We start from the raw sequence: 10,344 nt of genomic DNA, 5'->3' as shown, positions 1-10,344 counted from the left end.
AAAAAAAAAAAAAAAAAAAAAAAATAATTCAAGACTATAGCAAAGTATTACAATCAATTTGGGTGACCAATATTTTGAATAATTGAGTTGGTGTTAAGTAATTATTTAAAAGATATCTTCAGAAACTTAAGAATATTCCTCTGTTCTAATATAAAACATCTTCTTTTTTGATTGAGGAGAGGATTGCAGAGCTTAGGAAACAAGTTCCCATGAAAGTGAAATGGAGCTTCAGTATTCCTGAGGACCCATGTAGTGTCAGTTCATAATTCTTCCATGTACCCAAATCTTGTATCCTCAACATTAATAAGGAGGGACAAAGGAGCACTTTTATTTTCTAGTCCTAATTTCCTAACCAGCTGCCATTCCAAGCAGCACTGACAGAAATATAACTAAAGTTAGAAAACATTTCTAGAAACTCTCTGTGGAACAAACCAATTAGACTTAGCCAAGTGATGTAGAATTGCAAGGTCCATCAGTAATAGTGAGAAATACTACCGACTCTTATTTTTGTGGCATTCTATGAAAGAAGAAAAAGGAAACAATGTTGTTCAAGAGATTTCAGTGTTACAATTCAAGTCTACCCAAGAGGGTCTATTCAAAAAATATCAGAAGCTATGGTCACTCAGCTGAACAGGTGAGCTGCTTTACCATTGACCAGTTTGAAGATGTAGTTATGCGTCATTTAAAAACTGATGACAAAACAATACCAGCAACTTACATGTCTCCTCCCTCTCTTCCTGACCCCTGGAAGCCACTCCAAAGAATGCCTTTCAAATGACATCCAATATTTCTTGAGAAAACTTTTTAGTTACTGACAGGCACTCACACATCACAGCAGGAGACAGTTGGTTTCTGGCTTCAGTTAGATAACATCTTAGCCTGTGATCACAGACCACAATTTTGCAGACTTCCTCCCAATTCAATCATGAGTGCTGAAAAGAGAATGTGTAAATGCCTGTCTTCTTACTAAGGTTTATGCACAACCAGCTCCCTTGTATTCTCAAATATTTTACTCCTCAATTAAAATCCCCCAAATTATTTCATTCATGTTACCTTCCTCTGGATTTTTTTGCAGGATGTGGTCAGGGCAGTTGACTGTGGATCTGAAGAGGGATTTTAGCTTCGTCTTGTGATTTCTCAGTAACTGCTCTTAATAAGGTCCTCACCTGTCTTATATACCAGCAGAGTAATAAAAACTGCATGTTCCCACCTGCATCTAAGTCCAGGGATCAACAGTAAATTCCATCCAATGATTGAATGGTACTTTGTGTAATTACCATGGCATCAATTTGATCTTATCTCGTTTCAGCCCTTCTATCATTTTTTGTTTTGAGCCATTTCCAGGTGGTGTTGACTGCAAGGTCAGCCTATGAAACAAGAGTACACTGTTATTTTCTACATAATTTTATCAAGACTTATACACAACATCCTGAAAGTTGACACTTTCCTATAAACAGGATCCTACAAGCATTACATTTAATTAGCTAAGTACCTGATGTTTACTTAAAACAGAAGAGCTGTAAATTTCAGATGCTAGATATAGAGCATTTCTAAGCTTACAACATTACTCCAGTAGAAAACAGAAAAATAAAACACACACCTATTTAGACTTTTCTAAAATTAAATGTGCATCTGGCTTTAATAAGGATGCATGGAGAAGGCATGAGGCAATGCTGAGAAGGACTGATTGGTTCTCAATATTTGTGCCTTTTCCCCCCTCATTTCACTTCAGTTTCTTCCTAAAACTCAGTTTCTTCCTAAACAGAAATTACATATGTTATGGCTTGCCAGCTGAGGAACACTTAGCTCCAAGATTCCCAGTACATTGTCTTCCTAAAACCCACCAAGCACTTCAGGCTATGGCTGTGGCTGGGTCTATCCTGCTTTTAGGGTTGTGATCCTAAAATAGTTTAAGACTCCATTCGTTGAAGGAAGAGGTACCCCTTCCAGGGCCCAAGAGTGAGCACTTGTCTAACACTCAAAAATGAATTGTCCCAGGAGACACACATGCTGACAAGCAAGAGACTTTACTGGGAAGGGGCACCCAGGCAGAGAGCAGCAGGATAAGGGAGCCCAGGAGAACTGCTCTGCCATGTGGCTCACAGACTCAGGTTTTATGGTAATGGGGTTAGTTCCAGGTTGTCTCTGGCCAATCACTCTGACTCAAGGTCCTTCCTGATGGCACACGCATGGCTCAAGATGGATTTCAGCAAGAAGGATTCTGGGAGGTTCGTAGGACAGTGGACTGGCGTCTCCTCTCTCCTTTTGAGTTTTTGTAACGGAGAAGAATAAAATCTGACCCCATGTTGGATCTGTTTCTTTTACTTTAACCTTTGTTTTCCGTTGCTTTTGTTACTATAATCACCAAAAGGATACTGTCTATAGCTATAAGCATACATAATGGCCTGCCTTGGGGAACCCTGCCCCTCTGCCTGAATGTTAAACTAAAGTGCCTTTGTTCAGCTCACAGGGAAACATCCTGACCCTGCCCACCTGAGATCACACAACGGCTTAGGCCAAAATGACTTCTCTTGTGTCAAGAAAGCCATTCCTGGTTCTCTTTCTCTGGGGACTCCATAACTTATCTGCTTACACGATTGAAACAGGAGGGAAGGGGGCAGGGCACCACCTTTTAAAGAATGACCTAGGGCTTCCCTGGTGGCGCAGTGGTTGAGAGTCCGCCTGCCGATGCAGGGGACGCAGGTTCGTGCCCCGGTCCGGGAAGATCCCACATGCCGGGGCGCGGCTAGGCCCGTGAGCCATGGCCGCTGAGCCTGTGCGTCCGGAGCCTGTGCTCCGCAGCGGGAGAGGCCACAACAGTGAGAGGCCCACGTACCGCAAAAAAAAAAAAAAAAAAAAAAAGAATGACTTAGTTTGAGGACACAACATAAACTGATTAGAACCAAGTAGGTGCAAGATGGCAGACAGATGAGTCGACTTCCACTAGACCTTAAGCCTCAGTATATGTTCACTGTAACACATCAGCAAGCTAAATGACACACCCACAGGAGCCATGACAGTTCCAAGTCTGACCATAAAGGTCAAAGAGTGGGCAGTTGCCCAATTCGTGGAAATCCCCCACCCCTTCCCCAAAATAGTTGGAATACTCCTGCCACTTAGTAGCCTGTGAAATTACCCATCCCTATAAAAATTGACAACCCTATACCCTGGGGCTGCTCTTGCCTTCTGAGATGGCCCACGCTCTGTCTGTGGAGTGTGTTTCTCTCTAAATAAATCCACTTCTTACCTATCACTTTGTCTCTCACTGAATTCTTTCTGCGATGAGACCTCAAGAACCTGAGCTTCATTAAGTCCTGAGACCAGGTGTGTGATCTCACTTAAAAGAACATGGGTTCAAGTCCCAGTGTGTGGGTTCAAGTCCCAGTCAGAGTTACACGGTTTCAGGATGACAAGACAAATAGCCACCTTTACTAGGCAAAGTCCTGAAAGCATGTCATGGTACAGAGGAGGTGTCGGGAACATCTTTGCATAGCGGTATGACACAGTGAAGTGCATACCAGCTATGCTAAATGCATGGATTTTTCCTAATGACGTTTTGTCATTTACATACTGAATTCTTTTTCGAAATAACCACCTTTGTAAATGTTTCATATGATTAGTTGATTTGTTTTATAAAACATAATTTGATCTCTCTGATAGCAAAGTATGATTATCACAAACATTATGCTGTAATCAGAAGAACAGCTGAGGTATGTAAAATGCTTGCTTTTTCAAGTAGCTTTTGCTTCATATAATTCCAAATTCCAAATATAATTCCAAAGATATATTACGTGATTTTAAGTTTTGAAGCAATACAAGAGTATTTCCAATGAAAAGTAAGTCTTCCTCCTACCCCCAAATCCTCACTCCCATTCCCAAAGGTATCCATTTTTAACAATTTCTTAATGTTTCCAGAAATTATCTGTGTATATAAACACATTTTCTGGGGTCTTGCTATATACAAACAGAAACATAATATACACATTGTTTAGTGTCCTACCTTCCTTTTTCTTTTAAAATCTAACAGTGTATCTTGGTGGTTTTTTCCATATCCATATATTATGCAGATCTAACCATACTTTTAAAATAGTACGGTAGCAGGAGTAGCCACACTGAAGCGGATGACGGGAGCCATAAGAATCTGTAGCCGGTCACAACGGGAAGCAAAGGAGGGTCCGTCCCGCTCGGGCTCCTGTTCATCCTGGCTGTCCTCTGCCATGTAGGTCACAGCCTGGAGCTACAGCTGTATTAACCCAGCTAATGGCTGCACTACGGTCGTCAGTTGTTCACACAATCAAGATACTTGTTTCATCGTTAAAGCCATGCCACCCAAAACTTACTACCAGTGTTGGATGTTTGACCGCTGCAGTTTCGAAGCCATTGTGAAAGCCTTAGGGGAGAAGGAGCTTCAGTACCGCTGCTGCCAGGAGAGCCTGTGTAACAAAAGTGATGGGACGAGTATATCAGGGAAAACCGCTCTGCTGGGCATCCTGCTGCTGGTGGCAGTCTGGCGCTTTTGTCTCTAAATCTACACCAGGAGGGCTTCTCCTAAATCTCCCATTTCTGTATATGCCTTATTTCCTGTGCGGCTGCATTCCAAAGGCTTTATATTTTCCAACTGGATCCTGTTGGGAAAGACTAAAACTAGCTTGAGCAACTCAGATAAGAGAGAGGAACTCAGAGAGATGCTGAAGACCAGTCCTGTTAGCAGAGAAGACCTGTGTGAGGGAAAAAGTTTGAGTGAAGCACGTGTGATTTGAGGAAGGTTGCATGCTTCTTACTCTGCTCTTTGCAGTGACAGCTCGAGTAGATTCTCTGCAATCCTGTTATTTCCCTCTGGTTCCTTGGATGTAGTTAATGTGATCAGTACTTTTTTGGAGACTGGGGCAGGGGGCTCCTTTTCAACAGTCTTTCTCACAAGGCATGCTTTTTTCTCGCTTTTCATGGCCCCCGTATTGCCAGATAGGCATGGTGCATGTTCCAGGTGTGGGCTTGTCAGGGACAGAGATTCTTAATGACTGTTATATTCTCAGCTAGAAGCTGTCTGGCTGGGAAGGAGGTAAGCTTTCTGGATGGCAGGGCACGGAAGCACAAGGTTTGCCTTTAGAGAGGTACCAGAGGCTGAAATCTGAGTTTTCCTCTGTCCCTAAATTTTGGATTGGCTTTGCTGTCTTTCACTAGAAAAACTCAGTAGCATAAATTAATGGTGTGTTAAACCTGTCCCTCCCACTCCCCGCCTTTTTTATTGGAACGGTAGGCTGTCTTAGCTTTGTCACACACAGTTAAAAACTAAACATTTGAATATTCTATGTTACATGTGACTTGCAGTTATTACGTGTGCTTATTTTATTTTACTTTATTATTATTTTTTAACATCTTTATTGGGGTATAATTGCTTTACAATGGTGTGTTAGTTTCTGCTTTATAACAAAGTGAATCAGTTATACATATACATATGTTCCCATATCTCTTCCCTCTTGTGTCTCCCTCCCTCCCACCCTCCCTATCCCACCCCTCCAGGCAGTCACAAAGCACCAAGCTGATATTCCTATGCTATGCTTATTTTAAATGCTACTGGTAGGAAAACTCTTCATATGTGTACGTATAATGCATGAATGGAACAGAAGGAGCCTTTGGGGTTGCGATTTGAGATTTCCAAATGTCATCATGAACAGTAACAGGTCTGCAGGGATGTGTTTTACCTGCCGACATCCAGCCTGTTGGCTCCTAGCTGAGTCAGCACAGACAGTGTAAAATACACTTGCAAGGGCTATTAGCATGCTGAGGCTTTCAGAAGCGCTACCAGTTTCCTAAAAAGTGATATACCTTTTCAGGAGGGCAAAGGTTTGCCTTTTTCTTGTGGATACTGGTGAATAATTTAAGATCCAGTAGACTTAATGCCATTTGTATGCTTACAATCTTGGCTGTATTTGACAGCATAGCCCGTATTTTGCTGATGAAAGTGGAATTTCTTGATTAACATTAGAAAAAAATAAAACCTGATTATGTGATCTGTTGGACAAACCAGAATGAATCCTGCCTTTCTGAAAATAAAATCTCATCAAATGCACAAAAAAAGAAAAAAAAAGTACAAAGTATTATGAATCATTAATTACTTAACCAGCCCTCTATTAATGATTATTTGGATTATATCCAGGTTTTTCCTACTATTCCAAACAGTGCTCTAATTATCATCCTTGTTCTGGTTACGTGTACAATTATACTTCTAGGATACGATTTTAGAAGTAGAATTGCTGGATCAGATTATGAGTATTTTAAACTTGTATAGAGATTGCTCAAGCCCTCTTCTCCACACCCCCCAAAGCTGATGTCATGAAATAAGTAATTTTTTTCACCAAGCTGATATTCCTATGCTATGCTTATTTTAAATGCTACTGGTAGGAAAACTCTTCATATGTGTACGTATAATGCATGAATGGAACAGAAGGAGCCTTTGGGGTTGCGATTTGAGATTTCCAAATGTCATCATGAACAGTAACAGGTCTGCAGGGATGTGTTTTACCTGCCGACATCCAGCCTGTTGGCTCCTAGCTGAGTCAGCACAGACAGTGTAAAATACACTTGCAAGGGCTATTAGCATGCTGAGGCTTTCAGAAGCGCTACCAGTTTCCTAAAAAGTGATATACCTTTTCAGGAGGGCAAAGGTTTGCCTTTTTCTTGTGGATACTGGTGAATAATTTAAGATCCAGTAGACTTAATGCCATTTGTATGCTTACAATCTTGGCTGTATTTGACAGCATAGCCCGTATTTTGCTGATGAAAGTGGAATTTCTTGATTAACATTAGAAAAAAATAAAACCTGATTATGTGATCTGTTGGACAAACCAGAATGAATCCTGCCTTTCTGAAAATAAAATCTCATCAAATGCACAAAAAAAGAAAAAAAAAGTACAAAGTATTATGAATCATTAATTACTTAACCAGCCCTCTATTAATGATTATTTGGATTATATCCAGGTTTTTCCTACTATTCCAAACAGTGCTCTAATTATCATCCTTGTTCTGGTTACGTGTACAATTATACTTCTAGGATACGATTTTAGAAGTAGAATTGCTGGATCAGATTATGAGTATTTTAAACTTGTATAGAGATTGCTCAAGCCCTCTTCTCCACACCCCCCAAAGCTGATGTCATGAAATAAGTTAATTTTTTTTTTTGCGGTACGCGGGCCTCTCACTGCTGTGGCCTCTCCCGTTGCGGAGCACAGGCTCTGGACGCGCAGGCTCAGCGGCCATGGCTCACGGGCGCAGCCGCTCCGCGGCATGTGGGATCCTCCCAGACTGGGGCACGAACCCCTGTCCCCTGCATCGGCAGGCGGACTCTCAACCACTGCGCCACCACGGAAGCCCGAAATAAGTTAATTTTTGTGTAACAGGTGAAATAGAGTATCTTATTTTCATTTGCATTTATATAATTCTGAGCAAAGTTGGACATCATTTCATAAATTATAGGTCATTTATGGATTATTGGTCCATAACCCATTCAAAAATATTTCTCAAGTTGTTAATTTTATCTTTAATTTTAAGCTTAACTTTTGACTCTTTTATGATATTTTTTACCATACAATAATTCTTAGGTAGTCAAATATGCCTATCTTTAACTTTTTGACTTGTTGGTTTTATGTCATGCCAATGATACTAAAAAGAAGTATTTGTATTTTATTCTAGGCTGTATACAGCTTTATTTATTTTCAATTTACATCTTTAATTCATCTGTAATTTATCTGGGGTTGATGAGTGAAGTAGAAATCCGGCCTCTTTTTAAATCTAAACGACAAGCCAGTTATAATACCAGGTAGGGACTAGTCAAACCTTTTTGTCTCAACTAATCTGAAATGCTACTAAATTCCTAAATATTTTGTAGTCTAGCTTTGGGTTCTCTATTATGATTCATATTAATAAAAAATGTTCAACAAATGATAAATGTTTTAAATTTGTTAAGATCATTACGTATTAGATTTAATTATTTAGTGTCTGTCTATCAAGTGTATCAAAAGTATAGTTGATTTACAATGCTGTGTTAGTTTCAGGTGTACAGCAAAGTGATTCAGTTATATATATATATTCTTTTTCATATTCTTTTTCATATTCTTTTTCATTATAGGTTATTACAAGATATTGAATATAGTTTCCTGTGTTATACAGTACATCCTTGTGGTTTATCTATTTTTTATATAGTAGTTTGTATCTGTTAATCCCAAACTCCAAATTTATCCCTCCCCCCGCTGCTTTCCCCTGTGGGAACCATAGGTTTGTTTTCTATGTCTCTGAGTCTGTTTCTGCACAATACTGTAAATCAACCATACTTGAATTTTTAAAAAATGATTACCACAGTGAATTTAGTTAACATCAGAAAAAGAGAGAGAAATTAGACATAAATCATATCCTTAAATTGCTAACACTCTGGTCACTATAAATAGAAGTATTTGGAATTTCCCTCAACATTCTTTTTGACTCGTCATGAGATTACTAAAACGTAACTCGGATTTCCTAACCTCCGCTCGACGCTTTAATGTTGTGTAGTTCTGTTTCTTGTAGTCTGTCCCGTGTTCCATCTAAATCAGATTTATCAGGCTGTTTGTTTAAAGACAGGTTCCTGGGTCCCATCTGGGACCTACTGGATCAAAATCACTGTCAGCTGAGCTGAGAAATTTGCATTTTACATACCAAAGCTTACAAACCATGACTGTGCAGCATTGTTTAGTAAGCCAGCAATGTAGTTAAGCAATACGGTGTGGTGTCATCTTCAGCTGCCCCTGTAGCACAACTAAATTGAAAATGTTAAAGTCATTTGTTCAGCTCTGTGAGCCTCTACTTCCCACAAACAGCTGGAACCCCCAACACCAGGAATCTGAGATAAAAGATAGCCCAAAGCACCGAACAACTATCCCGTGGTCACAGACACAAATGCAGGCAGCAGACAGTTTCTTGGTTGAGATAAGGTTTTTAATCATCAGCAGCAGGTAAGATGACTGACAGCCTGAAATAACAACCTGAGACGTGATGTCTAACACACGTGGTGGCAGCCAACTCACCCCAGAAGTGATGGACAAGAAGCAGGCCGACTTGACACAGGCAAATCCACCAAGAATATTCCTTACTATTTCGGTCAAAGCAGCGTGGCCTAATCAGTAATGCAAGCATCCTGTTTCCCAGGCTAACAACCTCTGTCCCTGGAACCCTCAGAGGGTTAGAGATAAAGAAACTGCTGCTCCAATTATGCATAATCTTCCTCTAGTCTGAAATGTCAACAGAGAAGGCAAATAATGCTGCAGAGAAAAGGAGGAAAATCTCACAGGCGAAAAGTAATTTGTTTAACGTTTTCCCATTTCCTTTTGTTTTGCACATGTCTCCTCCCACACCCATTTCAGAAAGCTTTCAGTTATGGGCTATCAATGAAAGGAGAAATCGGTTTTGTGCAAAAATCAAAAAAGAAGCAATTGTATTGATAGAGTGGTTTGGTTAGATTTATAGTGCAGTAGGAGAGAGAAAAATGAAGCCCAAACGACTTCCTACCCTAATTTTGCAGAAGTCTTAGGAGACATTAGATGTGATGTGGGTTTGCCTAAAGCATCTCTACCCTAAAGGGCTTGGCTATTTTGCTGTGAGAGGTAAGGGTGCTACATTCAGAAAACTGTATTCTCCCTCTGTGTCTGTATAAATGGCCGTGTGCAGCTTTAGAGACAGTGAAGAAATTGGTGGGAGGGAATCACAGCCGCTTGTATTAAGGAAAAAGGATTTCCTTTGCACGATGCTTTCAGCGTGGCTCAGAGGAGCCCCAGGAATCCTTCAAGAAGGAGAAGCCAGCAGTGCCGGCTGTCCTGGTCTAAAATCTTGGCTGCAATTCAACGGCAAGCATGTTTAAGGGGCAAGAGGGAGACCGTGTCACAAACATTATCCTGACGCCCTCTCACCACATACCCAGCCATCCCTCACCCCCGAGCTCTAGCTGAACTGGAGGGTGGAAGGATTCTGTCTCAGCTCAGCGTCTAAATACCTAAGGCCTAAGCCTCACGTGGGCCGATCGAGTCCCAGTCGCTGTGCAGACGGTGGGAGACTGCCCCTCACCACCGATCCTAACTCTCCAGCCTGGAGAGGCAGCATGAATCAGCCACTACCCACCAGCCCTTCCCCACACCCACCTATTTCCCATACTCACACCTCCAGGAAAAATGTACTGTCTGGGATTCGGGGGCCAAATGGGAATAGGGTGTCAGGGTTCCCCCCAGTTCATTTCTCTCTATGCCTGAGCAGATTCCGCAGGGAGTTGTTTTAACTTGCATCACTCTGTAAAACATTAAAGCTGGGTTCAGGGGAAAAAAG

General features: G+C 41.0%; 1 protein-coding gene and 1 pseudogene across 1 annotated transcript in view; one reads left to right on the top strand and one right to left on the bottom strand.

Moving 5' to 3' along the window:
* Positions 1–1,153, bottom strand: part of CGA (glycoprotein hormones, alpha polypeptide) — a 16,091-nt gene extending 14,938 nt beyond the window's left edge. The window contains exon 1 of the mRNA XM_007467315.1: positions 1,054–1,153. The gene's annotated coding sequence lies outside the window, so the exon portion shown is untranslated. The remainder of the gene's footprint in view (positions 1–1,053) is intronic.
* LOC103078050 (CD59 glycoprotein pseudogene) overlaps positions 1–4,526 on the top strand; it is a 9,272-nt pseudogene extending 4,746 nt beyond the window's left edge.
* Positions 4,527–10,344: the final 5,818 nt, after the last annotated feature.

The sequence above is a fragment of the Lipotes vexillifer genome, unplaced genomic scaffold (genome assembly GCF_000442215.2).
Source record: "Lipotes vexillifer unplaced genomic scaffold, Lipotes_vexillifer_v1.1 scaffold554, whole genome shotgun sequence".
Taxonomy (NCBI): Eukaryota; Metazoa; Chordata; class Mammalia; order Artiodactyla; family Lipotidae; genus Lipotes; species Lipotes vexillifer.
This window is presented reverse-complemented; position numbering and strand designations above follow the sequence as displayed.